At 36.2% G+C, this 19240-nt stretch overlaps 2 long non-coding RNA genes across 2 annotated transcripts in view; one reads left to right on the plus strand and one right to left on the minus strand.

Annotated features, from left to right (window-relative positions):
* Positions 1–2086, plus strand: part of LOC116667792 — a 28769-nt gene extending 26683 nt beyond the window's left edge. The window contains exon 3 of the long non-coding RNA XR_004324872.1: positions 1959–2086. This is a non-coding gene — a long non-coding RNA (uncharacterized LOC116667792). The remainder of the gene's footprint in view (positions 1–1958) is intronic.
* Positions 1976–19240, minus strand: part of LOC116667789 — a 325717-nt gene continuing 308452 nt past the window's right edge. The window contains exon 4 of the long non-coding RNA XR_004324865.1: positions 1976–2112. This is a non-coding gene — a long non-coding RNA (uncharacterized LOC116667789). The remainder of the gene's footprint in view (positions 2113–19240) is intronic.

A 19240-nucleotide genomic window follows, 5' to 3' on the forward strand; every position in this document is an offset into this window, starting at 1 on the left:
AAATTCTTTAACTTGAGATGCCTAGTTTTCTTTAGTTAACAAGTAATCTTTTAATATTCCCACTACCTGGTCTTTGTTGTAAAGCTCCTATATATCCCAGCTCCTCCCCTACCTCTTCAGAGCAATCCCTCAGAGCGATCTGAGAGGCTGTCATCCGGCGCTCCAAGGGGTTCGAGTCCTCAGAAATGTCCGCCAAATAAAACATAACTCTCAACTTTTAGGCTGTGCGTTTATTTCAGTTTACAGTTTCAATAACTAGAACTATGACTATAATCTTAACCCTTAAAAACCTTAATATCTGGCAAAAAACAAGAAACAAGGAATTGTGAACTGTTTATCATACCAGCATTTCCTGACTGGAAAACTTATGCTTTAGTCTTCCTCTCCTAAGCAGTTGAAGGTAGGTAAATTTAGACCAGCTCAGCAATTAACATTCCAATATTTTATTTTATTTGAAATGACCCAGATAGTCAATGAATTCTTTTCATTTAATTTGGTTTAGTTTTAACTTACCAAAATCTGGAGAGATCATTTTACATTTTACATAGACATTCCCAAAACATTATTCCTATAGAGTTTACCTAAAAGCTTTTATTTACATTTACTTAAAGTTTCATTATATCAAGTCATTTTCCTTCCTGACCATTTTCAACAGATACAACAAGGTCATATTTGCCCTTAGTAAACTTAGTAAATGGAAGTATTATTCTTAACACCGATGATTCTAAAGAGCTCATCCACACACCAATGTCGGCAAGCACACGGAATCACATATATCCATGTAGACACAGAGATCTCACAGTTTTCCTCCAAGAGTTAAAAAGATCTTTTTTCCCCCTTTATTCTCAGGGATTAGATTAAAATTCCTGAGATTCCCAGGCAGATCATTTACATCTCAAAGGCACAGGAGGAGAAATACCAATTCCTTCTAGAAAGCTAACTTCCTTCAACAGCAAATGCAAAATGTCAAAAGTCCCATCTTGGGCATCTTCAGAAATTTTTTTTCAGTTTCTAAGTAGCCAGCTCAGTTTCAACAAATAACAGTAATAGACTCATTTAGTCACATTCACATGCCTCACTTTGAGAGGAGAATGAATCAGCATTCAAGGTTCTCGGGCCCCTGCTGAGGCTCAAAACCAGGGAGAGGGAACACAATTTGCACCTGAGGCACTCTTGCACACATCCAAGATAAAAGCCACACTAGTTACAAAAAGCTTACTTTGATGTAATAGCAGAGCCATTAGGGGCATTATTCTCCAGATCTCAAGGCTACTAAGGCCAAATAGTGTTACAATAAAAACATTACTTTCTTTCACTTAAGGGAGCACAGCTGAAGAGCCCCCAGTTTTGCAAAATATACCCTAGGGGAACTACAAGATGGAACAGACCTCTGATCACCCCAGCACCATTATCTCTTCTGTTTCTCCTAAGTCTGTTATGAACCACCCAAGCAACTGGATGCCCTACTGAGGGACTCAGGATGGAAACTGAAGCCTCATACCATCATCCAGGAGTGGGCTGTAGTAACACGTCCTTTGTTCCTGCTGTCAGTAACTCATTGTCTGGGCCCTGATAGGGCTGGGCATATGCAGCATCTTTCATGCCTAGTTCTCTTAACACATCTTGCAGTTATCCCACGGTTTGCCAGTGGAGAGGAGGAATAGGTACATCTCCTTCACTGGGCCTGGCAGTGTGGCAGGCGGCCACTACCCAAGAGAGGAGGGAGATCATTCATTGATGGCCAGGTGTAAGCATTGCTGGAGGGCCTAGTGGCTAGTCACAGAGGCCATCTTTAACATTTCCTGGCCAGTTAACAGAATGTCTTCCCCACTGCTGGGATGCCAAAACTTCACCTGGCTGTTAGCTCAACATCTGTGGCTTTTCTTAACATAGAAAGCAGTAGACAGCCCAGAGCCACAGCTATCAACTTACGATCTAACTTCTTTTTTCCCATTCAGCTTGAAGACCAAAGAGCGAGCCGAGAGTCAGCGACAGAGACATGGATGGTTTATGGATAGGGGAATCCTACCTATATGTTTGAAGCAAGGTCCTGGAGCGATACCCCATCGTGTCCGGTGGACGGCGGGCATGATGAGTAGGCAGCCTTAGCTCCTGAGGGGAGGGGAGATTACTTGTTATTGGGAGAATTGATGTCAGGTTTGCTCATTGGTTACCAGGGAAACTGTCAGAGGGGCCCACCCCTCACTGCCCCTTTGATAAGAATGGAAATGTTCTAATGTAAAGCTAGAAAAATCATTAGCTGGGCCTGGGGCAAGTACATAGGAAGGGTAGTCAGGTAAGTAAGGTGTAGGTGAGGCAGGCACTGGTTGAGCAGGGGATGTACAGAAAGCAAGAGAACAGCCATCTTGAATGGCCTGACCACACAGTAGTATAAGCTGACTTTGTTTTAGGTGGGTATTTAAAGATGACAAACTAATTCAGTTTAAATAAAGTTAGTGATGTTAACAGTTTAGGGTTAGTGGACATGGAGAAAGAAGGGTCATAAAGCAAAGTCTAGATAAATAAACTATGGTTGATAAGCAAGCTGCTTTCTCAGGGGAGCTATCTATAGACTCCAATAAATTGATCTGTGGGAGTTTCCAGAAGCAAACAGTGAAGTTATTTATTGGTTCACAGATTTACTTTTTTCTCAGCAAAATTTCTTGGAACTAACAACTAAGTTAGGCTGACATGGGTGATCTAGTCTCTTCTAAGTCATAGTGACAGGGATGGCCTCAATTCTCAGTTCCCACTTGCTGTCATTCTTCAGCTCAGGCTAGAGGATAGATGGTTATTGTCTGGGGAAGCGATCAGTCCACCTATATCACCTTCTGGAAAGTCATGGCTGCACAGCAAGTTGCTGGTGGCAGTCATTTCAACTATTATACATATCAAATTCTCTTGCTCTTTTTGCGAGATGATCATCTTGGGGGATCCCGTGACAGGGCAGTGACTTTACAGCAGCATTTAAGATGCTAGAGATCACACGTTTGAACTGTGCCATCAGGCAAATACTAGGAGAATAATTATAATCAGAGTTTGTAGACTTCTAAGTCCGAGAGTGCATAAATTAAACACAGAGAACAGATCCCACCTTCATTCTGAAGGTCCTACAGAACCAGATATGGTGGTATTAGCCAAGTCAATTAATTTCATAATTTCTTTATTGGTTTTTCAGATCTTCTTAGTAATTTTAAAGTTCTCATAAAAGTCTGTAGAGTTGAAGGTACAACAGTTTTTTCCCCCCTCAATTGGCATATCGACAACCTCAGGAAGCCAATACTCTTCCTAGGGCTGCTCTGTTTTAAATCATCGTATTTCCAGTCTCATGAACTTCTTCTCGAGATTGTCTAGCTCCTCTGTCAATCACTGAACCACAGCAGGAAGGAGCTTCCTCACATTCTGCGTCTCCTTTAAAGCATGATATGAAAAGTCTTGAGGACAAAAGAAAGCTATCTAGAATTTCCACTGAGTGATTAAGGTTTTGAACCTCAAACTGAAGCTCAGTCTCTCTCCTCCTTGTACAGGTTATAAAGTGAGCTCTTTTTCAAAGGAAAAATAGGGGGCCAAAACGGACCCTGCATGATATCAGAGATCATCCTGAAGACAGACATCATTTTACTGAGACCACTAGACCCTGTCTAGGTTGTTGATAGTATCCAATAGGTTATTTTTATTAATATTATTTTGCCGTAAATTCAATATCAGGCTTTAGGGTCTTTCCAATGATGTTGTCTTGGCTAAAATACCTCTATGAGGTATCTCGGTTCTATTGCATGGTTTCAGCCCCATTCAGAAATAATTAGATACTAGGCAGGAGATTATAAAATGGAGACATGATTAAATAGGTAAATGGTTAGATCTGATAGGGAATCAGATTCTTTAGGTACATATTAATTCTTTTTTTGTAAGGTCTGTAAATGTGACACAGGTACAGGTAAAGTAAAAGCCATCAATTTTCTGTTTCTTTCTGAGCCTTAACTCTGTGAAAGTTTGGTTATGGAGTCTATTTATTACACCTAGATCTTGGCTGTTGTTTCAAGGGAAGCAGAAACCTTCCTTTATGAATATTTTACATTTTTGGTTAACTGGACTATTCTGTTATCTACTAGATTGGACTAGAGTCCCATTACTGATGAGAACAAATGTGTTTTCAAAAAAGACTGATTTTTAAGGTAACTGGTTGGCATTCAGAGGTAAATATATGCAAACCCAACAGTCAGTATGATTTGTACCTTTTGTTTGAATCATGAAAAGATTGCAACCAGGGACTCATACCAATGAGTATATGAAGATTCAAAAAGCAATGTGGGATAAAAAAACAAGGTCCTACTGTATAGCACAGGGCACTATATTCAATACCATGTAATAGCCTATAATGAAAAAGAATATGAAAAGGAATGTGTGTGTATATATATGTGAATATGTATGTATATATATATATATATATAATCTGAATCACTATGCTGTACATCAGATATTAACACAACTTTGTAAACTGACTGTACTTCAATAAAAAAAGGAAAGAAATATAAAGTGAACCATTTGTACTATTTTTGTAAATACCCAAAACCTTGGTCCAGCAGCAGACAGAAGTCATTCAGGAAAATAAAGAACAGAAGCATGATGATTAAGCATGATAATGTGTAGCCCTGGTGAACCAGATCTTGTCCTGCAGGTTTTGGGTGCATATTGTTTTCATCCTGCAGTTGTCCTCTTGATATGAAGCTCTTGGTCTGATGAAATCTCCTCCCGATGACTATCTGCTTCTGAAGTATTCTTAAGAATCCTTTATTTCAAATCTTTCAGTGGAATGGCTGTCCAGGTATTGAAGTATGAAGCTTTGCATCTCTTTAGCTGAGATCCGTGAGTCTAACGATCTACACCATAAATTTTAATTGCTGTGCTAGCGGTTAAAAGTACCTAATACAATTGTTTCCAAAGTTGTTCCATCTTATTTCTTTTTCAGCAGATAAAGTCTCTGGGTTCTACCCTGTAACATTTTAGAGGATGTGAAGGAAAGGCAGCTTGTACGTGTTGGTGATAAGACTAAATATACTGGATGACTTCTTTGAAGTAGTTTGCCATGTGCTGATGTATGACTAAAGTTAAGTTAGACTAGAACATCAGAGGAGAAATACTCACTCTTATATTGTGACATGCAATAACTTTATATGGTGACAGCTGATGGGTCTCAGAAGGTGTGGATTTAATGGTTATGAGAACATTCGTAGTCAGTGAAGTCAAAGAGTAACAGCTAATTTTGCTCATTTGAATTTAAATATGCCATTGCATCTCTCTGCTTTATTAAGGACTGAGTGTAATCTGAGCAATAAAGTTTCAAATTACATGACAAGTCTTTCAGAGTTCTGTAATAACAGAAAATGAGTACCTTTATCACTGGAGAAATAGTTTAGAATCCCCCATGCTAGAAAAATAAAATTAAGTAACTTTTTGCAACTGTCAGAGCCATGGCTCTTTAGCAAGGCTCATGCTGAGAATAAGCAATGTTCTGGACATGTCGTAAACTCATTGCATAAGTGAAACCTATCTGGAAGTGGGACCAGGAGGCTTGGGTTTTTATTGCCCATGTCTCATTCTTACACTGGTGACAGAATGATAGGCACTAGAGACATATTCAGAAATTTAGTAAAATTCTCTCACCTCCAAGTGTTGGCTCAGTACAAAGACTAATTTGTCTTTAATGCTGTGGGTTAATTTTGTGTAAAATACTCGCAAGTTTCCACTTGAAGTCCTCTGCAACCACCAAGGGATCATCTCAAAAGCACTAGAGATTATCCTCTTGTAATTTGCATCCAGATTTCTCTCAATAACCCTTTAGCCATTTGGCATATTTTACACACACACACACACACACACACACACCATTTATTTTATTGTTTGGTGAGTTATTTTTTTGTTTTGGAATAAATCATTTCAGTAGCAATGTGCTAAAAAATGCATGTATAATGAAAACTTATGTTTTGACTGTCTCTCATTTAAAAAGTTAATGAGGAATATGTAAAGTATACAAAATGTTGTCAACATTTATTATCCATTATGGAGGCCATAATGATATATCTGACCAGAAACCAGAAAACCTAAATCTGCTAAAAAAGCATAAATCATTCTCTGCTTCAAAACTTAGATACTTGATGCTGTGGAAGGCACATTTATATTAGATGATCGTTCCTTTAAGTTAACTTTGCTCATTCTTAATTCCAGATTTTCTTTTTCATGGGCAAAAAATGATGTATTTTTGTGTTAATAAGTTAGATCCATTAGCAGCAGCAGAATTTAGCAAATAGTTAAATTATGTCAGTTTCACAAAAAATATCATTAGATGCTTAAAATAGGAAATCAGTTAAATTTACAATGGTTTGCTTTTAAACAAAACACTCATTCCATGGAATCAAAGTAAATCTTTTGGAAACTCATTCTGATAAAGGTGATATGTTTAACATTGTTAAATTGCTATTGTAAATTTAGTTTAAAAGCTAAGAACTAAATTTAAATTTTTTCGGGTGATAATGCAGCTAAAAGTTTTTGGGTAGAGTACAGTGTCGCCATAAGAAGACTGCTATTAACTAAATTAAGAAACCTACAAAGTGGAAATGTACTTGGGATTTGTTATGGTACATACAAATGTCAAAATTTATGAATTTATACACACACACACACACACACACGAACTGAATAACTAAATGTGTATGACAAAATTAATGTTGAGTAGAACTAAATACTTCAGCATGGCAATGAGTACTTTTCTCTGTTGCTCAGCATCATACAGAGTTTAAAAATGTTTGTGCCTTTGAAGAACTGTCCATAATTAAATGTAAGTATCTTACTATGGTATCAAAATTTTAAATAAGTGACTTCTCTAAATCTTGGTTGCTTTTCACTGAAAATCAATGAGAAACCTTTAAATACTCAACAATTGGAACGCCAAGCATCTCCATCTTTTGAAGCTTTTAGAGAATTGCAATTATTGCAAACAAAGCCTACAAACAGAATGAGTTGGAAATTTATCCATAAAAAGCAAACGAATAAGAGAACAAGTTAAATGATGAGGGCTCAAACAGTGTATAAAATTTAGTTTGAAATTCTAAAATTGCATTTGCAATAAGTTGATTTTGATGGAGATCTCGTATTTTACTGGCTAATTCAGAATCTGTATAAGAATGGAATGATGCTAAGAAGGCCTATAATGTTGTAAGATATAAATTTGGTGAAACATCTAAACCAATTATAAATAGAGACGACTTACTTGATAAGTTTTTCATGTAAAAATCTTGGTCAGAGATAAATCTTCTGACTGCAGGTAAAAAAGATGTGCTTATGCAAATCTTTACCATGAAGTATTTACTCATTTAACTAAGAAAAATTAGAATTGACAAAATTCTCTACTTAGCAGAATTTCTTTGAGCTTATTGGTTATCCTAGTTCTGCAGAGAGATTATTTTCTTACTGAAAAGTATTGTGATTACAGGAAAGATTGTATTGAAGATATCAACACTACCAAATTTATTAACCCTCTACTTGGTTTTGAAGAAGATTGCAGAGAATTTGATAAAAAAAGTTAAATAATAAGACAATTAAAAATACATTCTTTAGAAAAATGCCAGTGATGTGTTGGGACAAATACAACTAAGAAACTGATTAAAAGTATTTGCCTATGTACCAGTAATATTTCTGTTATTTATGTAATTTTTTAATATTCAGATAATCAAGATAAAGTAGTTTTCCCCTTTACTGTACATTTACATGTTTACTATCTAAATAGAATTTTAATTTTGAAAATATTTTACAATATATTTTATACATCTACCGGCATAATAAAACCAAATTTTCAGCAAGCAAATAGTATTTCAAATATTTATATTAATATAATTTTTAGAGACCTATCTTCACTCTTAAAATTGTTTCAGTTTGGAGAGTAGATGATATGGTCTCTCCAGCTAATGGGATAAATAAAAGAGAAATGATTGTTAATAAAGTTAAATGGAAGCAGGGGTCAAATTATGAAGGACACTGAAAGTGAGGGGAAGGAGTTTTGGTTCTGTGGGAAAATACACTAGCAAGGTTATTTCTGTCACACACTTAAGGTCAGGAAGTTGAGCTAAAACTGATCTACCCTCTGCCTTAAATAGTCTGTTAACACCAGAAGGTTCTGATTTGAACATGAAAATGACAGTGGTAATCAGGACGCTCTTCCAACTTTTATTTGGTTGTAGAATCACATACTTGTAGGAAGAATAAGCTTCTCCTGAAAGCTTATTGTGTATTATAAGCTTAGTTTATCACAGTCTTGAGCTGCCAACATCTTTCCAGAGAAGATAATTTTAATCTTATACCACGGCTTTGCTGTCTGACAAAGAGCTTTCATCTACTTTGTCAAATTGTGGTATCCAGACTTGAATTCAGGTCACCATTTTCCCTCCTTTCCCTATCTGGTTTATTAGATCTAAGGTATTTGAAAACTATTTTCCTTTATTCCTTGAATAATCTTCTCATTCAGGTGTTTGTCTCTATGTCTCACTCAGGTGTATGGCCTCAACATAAATGTGGTGTTCATTCTTATCCAGCAATCTCTCAGCTAGTCCTTTTGCTTATTTTTTTTTTTCCTACATGGTTGTCCATATGAAATTACCAATAATTGAGCTACAAAAACAACAACTTTGAAAGTTTCAACCCACTGCATTTCCTCCTGTTTCTTATCTTCCTTGTCACAGATACCGAGATCACTTATCTATTTTACTTCTTCTCCAGTTAGTTCCATGGCATCCTTTCCCTCATTCAAGTCATTTTTATGATTTTAACATCCTGTGGTTTTCATATTATATTAGATTGGTTTCATATTATGTTAGATTATTAATAAGTAACATTATAGAGTACTTTCTCCATGCCAGATATTTTCTATGGGCTTTGTAAGCATCAACTCATTTACTCCTTCAAAAACCCCTATGAAATAGCATCTGTGAAGTAGATGCTATTATTATCCTCATTTTACGAATGAGAAAACAGTTACTGATGAGTTAAGCAATTTTGCCGTCATCAGACATAATAAATATTCAAGTTGGAATCTGAACCCAGGCACTCCTTACTACTGTACCTTAATGCTTCTTATAATTAATAAAAGAGGAGAGGGGGGTTGGGAATTAACATAAAATAGGAAAAAACAGGGCAGTAATTCCAGTAAAGCAGCTAAAAATAAGTTATTTGGTTTAAACAGGGACGTATCATATTTAGACCATTTCTGGCAAACATAATAATTATAAAAGAATTTTTAAATGGTGGAGAACTTTGGGGACTCAGTCTGTGAAGAATACGATGGAGGTTCTGAAGCATAATATTGGAAAGAGGCCTGGACCAGAGATTTTGAAAACCTTGTAGGGAAGAGTGGGAGCAAGTCCAGTCCCTGAGCTAAAGGACTAAGAGGAAGAAGGAAAGAGAATATGCACTGTTCTATAACCTGAGGTTCCCGTCAGGGACGTGCCTGCTCCCAGTACTGGTGATCTAGGGTACAAGAGTTGAGGGAAGTTCTGGAATAACAAAAGCCCATGCAGGAGAGGCTTATAGAGATGGGCTGAGTTCCTCACAGAGACATTCCAGAGGACCTGCCACTTACTACCTAGGTTCACTATTTGTTGGTACAGCAGGCAATTTCTACACTGTTTTTGCTGATTGCATGCTCATCACAATCACCTAGGCTGAAGTTCTGATTGTGATAATTATGGCACTGCTAGGAAAATCTTATCACACGTTCAAAAGAATCACATTCCAAACATCTCAAATTTATGCATTATGTTGTTAACATACGATAATGCACAATTTCAAGAAAATAGTAATACTCCTAATAGATAATTGCATATATTTATGGGGTATGCTAGAAAACAGATTAGACACGAATGCTGACTCTCTGAATATGGGTGCATTGAATATGTATGATGACTAACTGTGTAAAAGTTTAACTCCTGGCCTAATAGCATATAAATCAATTGTAAACTTTTTGAATATATTTTCAGCTCATACATAACTAGCAAACGAAAGAGAAGTGAGATAAAGATCATTAAAACAAAGAGACTTTTCCTCATGATTTAATTAGGTGAAAAGAATTTGCTTGGCAACAAGAAAATGTCCAACTTTTAGCCTGTAGGAGATTAAAATTTTGCAGTGATAACATGGCACACCAAGTAATATTAATATAGGAGTTTCTCCTATTTGAGCAAGATTAAGAGAAGTTAAATCCTCAAGGTATGTAGAGTCTTAAATTCCTTGAAAATTTAGAGGACTTTTATAGGCAAAGTTATTCATTGACTTTAAATCACCTATTTTCTATTGTCTAAGACAAGTCATATAAACAATATTTGTGTTAAAAGGGGCTGCTCTGATACTTTTATATATATCTGTTATATCAAATATATAATAGAGTGATTGCACAGCATTAGGTTATAAATATTATTATTACAGTTTATAAATTTATATCAGTATAATTTAAGGTATTTCAAAAAAAAATTTGGACTAATGATATATCCTGGCAGCTTTAGGACACAGTATGTAGACACTGTATCTGCTTGTAGTGATCAGAGTGAATTCAAATTATAGGAGACTGAGATCTCACTTCCCAGAAGTATGCTTGCTGAGCTATAGAAATTTGTAGGCTCATCCTAGTTCTTACAGAAAAAAAAACTTGAGGGAGTTAATAATTCATGACTTGTGGAGTTAAAGGTAGTAGTGAAAGGTGTCATGATCATAGAAACCACTGTCTCCTTTATGCCTGGAGAATTCTGAAATCTGGAAGCTGGCTGATGGTAGAGAAGGCTACCATTTCTAGTTATGTTTAATGTTGAAACTGTTAAGCTACTGTATGACAGAAATTGACGCAACATTGTAAATCGGCTACACTTCAGTTAAAAAGAAAAAGTGTTAAGCCAGACCTGCACTGTCCAATATGGTAGCCTGTAATCACATGCCTTTACTAAGCATTTGAAATGTGGCTGGTCCTAATTCAAATGTGCTAAAAGTGCTAAATACATATAGGATTGTGAAGACTTAGTATTAAAAAAAAGAGTGCTATACATCAAATTCAAGAAATTGATTACATGATAAAATGGTAATATTTTGGAATACTGGATTAAATAAAATGTATTACTAAAATTAATTTCACAGTTTAAAATTTTTTTCTTTTTAATGTGATTACTGAACTATTTAAAATTGTATATGTGACTAGCATTTGTGGTTCCTATTGTATTTCTATTGGACATATTGAGCTAGGCTAAAGTCTTGCTTCTCTTTTTGTTACTCATTCATTTCTTTATCTGGAAATAGGATAATTTTTCTGGTAAGTCTGGGAAGAGAAGCTGACTATCCTGGCTCAGTCTTTCCCTTTCTCCATTCTTTGGCAGCAACCTGTCCACCAGAATTATGCCTTATCATCTGCTTTTCTGCCAAGATTAAGGAGCCTGTTCCTGGGGGGAAAGTTCCACAGTTTTCCAACTGTGCCTAATCCTGGGTACTTAATTCCATCTCATTTGGAATGATGTGTTAGCAAGTACTATGTGCACAGTTCTAAGCCATTTCTTGTAAACACGGTTTTTAAAACAATAACTCTAATACCTGATGTCCATCCCCATTTTTTTTTTTGATCCCTGTATCTATCACCTAGTTTGATTTTATTTCAGATGGAGAAAGGATTACTTTCTTTTAGGACCCCTCAAACTCTTAACAGCTGGAAAAAAGAGGAGATAGCAGAGGAGACTGTCTGTATTCCCAACAATCAGCATGACACAGATGATGAGTTTACCTTGTATTAATTGATGGAGAATGTAACCAGGTTGAGCCATCCCAACCTAGTGTCAATCAAGAGGGTAGATGTTGGCGGTAAAAGGATTCTAGCAAAAAGAGGCTGTGCAGGCAGAGAGGCAGAAGATGAGACTGGTGGAGTGATAAGCCACAAGAGGTCAACCTGAAAGTGCACAAGCTCTCCCGTGGAACTGTGCAAATGAGAGATGCCTGTGGAGGTCTTCCAGAAAATCCACATATGAGCGCCTGACTCATCAAGGATCCCGATGGCTGGATTACAACAGCACTAATAATTTAAGAAATGGTTTCTCCTTTTCCCCAACTGTTCTCCAGGTCTTAGGATTTTAGAGAAGAAAGAGAACCCAAAATAGCAGAAAAAGATAGGAATAAAAAATAAGAAAAGTGGAAGAATAGATAATCTCCCCCTTCCCTCTGTATTAAGTCATGGTTCGGGCCTTGAATTGATTGTGAAATCAAATTTTCTATTTAAACTTTATGAGATATTTTAATGACTGAAAATACATAGTGAAACGGAATGATACGAGAAAGCTAAGAGATCTGCCTGAGGTGTCCTCAAGGAGTAGTCATGGGAGAGGTACTAGAGCAGGGACTAGTAAACTTTACTATGCATCAGAAGCACTTGGAGGGCTTATTAAAATACACATCACAGGTCCCATTCCCAGAGTTTTTAATTCAGTAGGTCTGGGAGGGTCTCTGAGGCCAAAGAATCTGCATTTCTAAATTTCCAGATGATAGGGACATTAATGTTGATAGTTCAAATGACAAACATTAAGAACCACTGTTAAAGGCAGTAGTAAAACATAACAAAACAACAGCAATAACAAAACAATCTTTCTGTGTGCATCCATTAAGTTCAGTCTATTTCATAAACCAGTTTATAAAGATGAGTATATAAGAAATGTTTATTGCAACTTTATTTGGAGAAGCAACACTCGCCCATAAATATGGGACTGGAAAATTATGGTATATCCCTAAAATGGAATATTATATAGTCACTATAATCACATAAAATATATCTAGTAAATATTTGCAAATTATAAAAGTCAAGAAGCCTGGCAATATCCTTTTTTTTTTCCCAGTAGATAAACACATGCCTGGATGTGAATTAAAATTATATGGAAGAAAATACAAGAATATGTTAACAGTGGCTACATCCTTGACTGAAGTCAGATGGCAGAGAGTATGTGAAGGGAATTGGAATTTGAAATTTATACTCTTCCAGTACTCTCTGATCAAATATTTATATTAAAGAAAAAGCAGTAGGTTTAAAGAATCTGCGTCTTTGCATATGGCTCTCCATCTAAGCTTAATGCTCTTCTACCTCTTTTTTGCTTGAAAAATAGCAGCCTGTTCAAGTATCTAATCTTCTTTGTAAAATTTTCTCCAAGTTTTCCCTCCCTTAGTAATCCCACTGTTATGAGCTGAACTGTGTCCCTCCCAAATTCATGTGTTGAAGTCTTAACCCTTACAAGGTGACTGAATTTGGAGATGGGACTTTGAAAGAGGTAATTAAGGTAAAATGAGGTTATATGTTTGGAGCCTAATCTAATATGACTGGGGTCCTTAAAAGAAGAGATTAGGACATCGTCGTGTGCAAATGGAGGAAAAACCATGTGCGGACACAGTGAGAAGACAGCCACCTACAGGCCAACGAGGGAGGCATCAGAAGAAACCAAATCTCCTGACTCCTTGGTCTTTGACTTCCTGGCCTCCAGAACTCTGAGAAAATACATTTCTATTGTTTAGGCCACCCACTTTGTGGTACTCTGTAATAACAGTCCCACGAAGTAACATACCACAGTGCTTTGTTCATACCACTCCTGAAATCTTTGCCATATCACGTTTTAATGTGCTTATATTTCTGTTATCCAGTATGGCCTTTGTATTAGTTTTGTATTGCTGTCATAACAAAGTACCACAAAGTTCGTGGCTTAAAGCAACACTAATTTATTATGTTAGAGGTTCAGTACCATTCTCGCAGAGCTAAAATCAAGGTGTCGGCATATTTCCAGAGGTTCTAGGGGATGACCCATTTCCTGGCTCATTCAGGTGCTGGTAGAATTCATTTTTGTATAGCTGTAGGAATGAGGTCTCTTTTCTTTGCCGATTGTCAGCTGAAGACTGCCCTTTGTTCCTACCCCTCTGCATCTCAGAATTAGCGACAGAGAGGTAAATCCTTCTTCTCACTCCCATTTCCCTGAGGCCTTCACACTTCTAACTGTAGCCAAAAGGTTTTCTGCCTTTGAAAATTCGTGTGATTAGATTGTGTCCACCCAGATAATTCAGGTGACTCTCCTCATCTCAAGGTTTATACTTGCATTTGCCAAGTTTTTTGTTTGTGTGTTTGTTTGTTTGTTTGCCATGTTAGATACCATATTCACAGGTCACAGGCATTGAGCCTTGGACACCTCAAAATTTAAGGGCAGATTTCATTCATTTTTTGCATCCTTAAACTTTACTAGAGTTTGGAAAATAGACTTTTAGCCTAATTTCTTCCCTTGAATATGTGAATGAAAGCCAGAAAGAAAGAGAGGATGGGAATGAAGGAGGGAGGGAAAAAGGAAAGAAGAAAAAACAAAAGAAAAGAAATAATATATCCCCAATAGAACTTCACCTTATCAGGTAGAAGCCCTAGCACATAAAAGTCCAGTACATAATAGTGTTCTCTGTTATATTAGAGCAGACATATAAAAGGCATTTAATAAACGTTTTGAACAAATCTGAATCATAACGGTTAAGAACTTAGCTATTAATCAACTCACCAATGACTAATCTAGACAGATAATTACAATCAATTTAAGTAAATTGTATTATCTATGCTAGTTGGAAATGAAATACTTTTGCTAATTAATTATCCTCGTTATGTTGTAAACCATATGATCCTCTGCAATTTTAAAGTATTAGAATAAAATAAAATACTCTTTAAAATAATTTAGTTTGTTTTACAATCAAGAAAACCCCTAAAATTCTTGAAGTGAGTTCTATTATAAGTATCTTTCAGAGCAATATCACCAACTACAGAGACTCTTTGTAATAAAATGTCAGAGAACCCAAAATCTACTGTATTCTTTCTTGGAAAAATGGACTTATTCTACAAATGGAGACGCCACAAGTAAATTCTAGATTTAGGCATAATCTCCCCAGGAAAAACAAAACTTAGTAAGTGGAATTTGTTATGTATTACTTTCAAAGCACACTGACGAAAAGATAACCTGTTTTAGCCATCTTCGTTGGGTTTTAAGGGACATCCTTGAGTAAAATGCAGAGGACTTACTCCACCGCAGGTAATTACCAGAGTGGGATGGTTCCCAACATGAGAAAACACGATGTCCTCGATGAAAGCACTGCAGGATTTCTCAGCCAGCTAGGGATTACGGTCATAAAGAAAGCTGCTCTCTTGACAGTTTTAGGCTTTCTTCAACTAACTAAATGTTCATAGATCTCTTCTTAGTAGGGGTGGTGTAAGTGCATAGGTTTTTCTGTCAATTGTTTTCAAGGCAGACAATCTAAACGCTTTCACTTTAAGCCCTGCAGCTATACATTTATTGGCAAGCCTTTTTTTTTTTTTTTTAATCTGAGAGAGAAATAGCATTAGGTTCTTTAGGTTAATACTCCAATTTCAAACACATTGCATCAGTACACCTGAAGTGCTTTGCTACTATGGTAACCCATAATTCTGAAGTGCACAGATGATATTTATCATGCTCTATTTCTCACTTTGTGTAGGGGAGGAAGCTCCAAGCATCTTCCTAAGAATAAAGGTAAAGGGCTAGGCCAGGGACTTGAGTGGGAGGACTGGAGATAGATTGTCTGACTTTCAATTTCCTCAGTTTTCTCTCCTCCAAATTGACTGTCTGATGAGAAGCACTTTTTCTTAATGGCATAAAGATGGATCTCAATTATCCATGATAATTGAGTTCAGAGTCAGAAAAAAATGAAATCCACTGCTAATCAAAAACACTAATTTAATTACAAGTTTCAATTTTCCCTCTCAACAATATTTAACAAATTTGTGGCAAAGAAACGAAGTGGAACTATTTCCTTTTTCCATGGTCACTCCTTCCCCTTTTCTGTCTCTGCTAGAAGCACCAAAGAAAACAAGGAGGGAGTTTTCTGGATAGTTCCCAAACTGGATAATCAACTTCTAAATGGCCTAGATTGAGAACAAGTTAAATAAATTTTCTACCCCAAGAAATATGTGCACCACACAGTATTTTATTGTAATAATATAGTTTTCCATCATAGATTTTGTTTTTTAGGTTACACATTTTGTGCTCATCAATTTAGTGTGTGCACGTGTGTGTGTGTGTGTGAGGAGCTGATGGTGATTAGTGCATAATGTGACATGGCTAATGCTACAATTCTTAATGACCTAACACCCATAGCACTTCTTTGCTCTTAAATTTTTATCTAGATGAAACATCCTTGGTGTTTCCATACTATCAACAAATAGAATTGTGACTTTATATTGCAGTTTTGTTACTGAGTTCATGTGTCATGTTTTGTTTTGGTTCCAATAGTTACAGCCTAGTTTCTCTGTGAGTTGGGGACCTAATATTGAGTTATTTCCCCCTGCATCTTTCTAGTTTTATATTTAATGCTAGATATAGCAAACAAGTAATACGCCCAGTCTCATATACATACTGAGAAAAATTCTTATTTTATTCTTTTTCCAATTCTTTTAAAGACTGTGAGAGATTTCTTATCATTCCCAAAGGTGTCAATTCTTTAACTGCAAAATAAAAGCAAGCATATAAACTCTATAGTTCTTAGAAAAGTCATGATAACCTGTTTATCAAAGCATCTTTGGAGAGTTAAATTGCTACTTTAGAACTTATTTGTCCTTAGCAAGTGAAATTTTATGTTTAAAACTTTCTTTTGTAATAGTGATCTGTTTGTAATCAGAAAAAAGTGCTCTATGGGTGGAAAATTCTTATTACCATGTTTCTGTTATGCACCAGTATTTAAAAACAAAACAAAACTTGATTTGCTTATATTTTCCAGATGCCAATTCTTTACACAAATATTGACTGATTGGTGCATGTGAAAATTACTCATACATAAACCCTGTTCAAAAGAAATTATATATGAGGGTCATACGGCATGTATATAAATAACTAACATATTATAGAAAGTGAAAAAAACAGAAAAGAGTATAGATAAAACACTATGGAAGTTTAGAGGAATAAGAAATTATTAGAGATTGGAAGAGTCTTTGGGAGGAGATTAATTAATTCATTCATCAGATATTTACTGTGCACCTACTCTATGCCAAGGAAGGCAGATATCACTCTCTCGCCTTACAATTAAATGGGAGCTAGCAGTTGAGTTGGGCTTTGAAAATCAAGTAGGACCTAGAAGCATAAAGACAGACGAAAAGATTCTTACTTGACCTATGGTTTACTTTTTCTCTCTCTATCTCCAATTATTTCCAAAGTTCCACTGCCTGGCTTTGGAACATCAATTTGACTTTCCCAACATTTAAAAAAAATACTGGCTTGAAATAGCAAGTAGACAAGCCTCTCTTATCTCTCCTCAAACGTATGAATGTGTGATCCATTTTCAGTAGAATCACAGCAATATCAGGAAAGCCTTTTGACTTCTAAGCACTTGTTGCTTAATTTATAAATCCTGGGAGGATGAGTGATCTACAGATTCCCTTCTGTCCTGTATACCCTGAGAGATTAGATGTTATGGGGTCCAGGATCATCTGCTTGTTGCTTTGTCTTCCCTGACTTTAACTGCCACCAGTATTTTATTTGGGGGAAGACATATTTCTGTCACCTGAATCTTAACCTGATATGTATGCTGCCATGAAAAATAATGTGAATGAGGGCTTCGTGGGGTTGAATCAGTGCTCTCAGTATTTGCTTTAGCCACACTGTGGTAAAGTTGATTTTTTTCAGGTGGACATAACATTTGTTCTCTGGGGAAATGAAGTTCCAAATAGGCATGGTATAAGCAAACTTTTGGAAAATACTTATACTCACAAATGATGAGTATAAGTGGCTGCATAGATTTGTCAAGAAAATATGAAGTTTTGATAAACTTTCTTGTTTGGTATTTTGCTCAGAATAAGAAGTCTATCTTGAACAGCCGTGAAATAGTTAAATATAAACCATGAGCGTCTTCTTTCAGCCTTGCCAGAGACTGGTATTCAGTAGGTAAAGAAGACAATGACGTTTATTTATTGTGATAGTTGTTTTAACAGCCTCAAGGTTGATGCAGCCCTGGTTTTTGTTTTTTTTTTTCTCCCTTTTCTCTATGTATGACTCAATTTATTTCTCTTTCTTCAGGCTCACACAGAACTATAAAAGATGAATAATGCATGTAGAAAGTGTTTATAATTTCTTCCTTTAGGACAATTACTTTCATCAGTTATTAAGGGCAGCTAATCAATGTTGATTATCTGAAAATGGGCTGAGAAAATTAGAAACTTGGTAGATACATATGCAATGTATGTATTGAAGGCGATTAGTATGAATTAAGGAGGAAGTTAAAGGATTTAAAAAGGGCTTTTAGGCTTTTTTTTTTTTTTATAATTTCAGTAAGTCTTTGATGTTTGAGTCAGGGATGCTGTCAGAGCAAGCTGTGAGACAGATAAGCCCAGAGTGAGCCAGGCTATTGGTGAGCAGCAGGTTAAGGTAGTGTAGCCAGAGTAGTTAGCAAGACCAGAAAGGATGACATGATGGAGAACATCATGAACCGTGTGGGGATGTGGCTGACCTTGATTTTCTAGAGGATCGAGAGGATTTAGACGGAGCAGATGGCCCAAAGAGAAAACATGTAGCCTTGAGACTGCCTGTGGAACAAAACAGAAAGATGAGAGTTTGAGGGAAACTATATCCAGCATAAGGAAGTGTCACACAGGACTGTGGAGTCAGGTAATGAGCGAGTGTGGCAAGAGCAACACAGTGGCAGCAGCGATAGTGGCAATAATAAGACCAGCAGTAACCACTAAGGACTAGAAATGAAAAATATCAGCCCCTTGAAATAAATATATATGTGAAGACAGTAATCACAGTGTAGGACATATGGTAAGGATTCAACAAATAATATTTGAAGTTGAATCTGAAATGCAGAAAGACTGCAGCAATCTGTAGCAGCCAACTTGCAAAAACTACTGTCATATTAAATAAGAGGATGACAAAAAAATATGTGATAATCCTAAGGGATCAGGAAAGAGACTGTTCCGTCACTGCTGCCTAGACCTGGAAGACCTAGACTATCCTGAGAATGGTTTGATAGTGAATTGCATTTGGGGAATCTACTTCAGAAATTAAGCTTATTATGACAAATTTTTATGTAAAATTGCATATGTAAACATTTCTCCCTATATCGTTGTTGTTTTTTCCCCCCAAACTTGCCCCTTTTACAATTTTCAAGGTCTACTTTATAGGACTCTACATGTGTTGAA

The sequence above is a fragment of the Camelus ferus genome, chromosome 12, assembly GCF_009834535.1.
Source record: "Camelus ferus isolate YT-003-E chromosome 12, BCGSAC_Cfer_1.0, whole genome shotgun sequence".
Classification (NCBI taxonomy): domain Eukaryota; kingdom Metazoa; phylum Chordata; class Mammalia; order Artiodactyla; family Camelidae; genus Camelus; species Camelus ferus.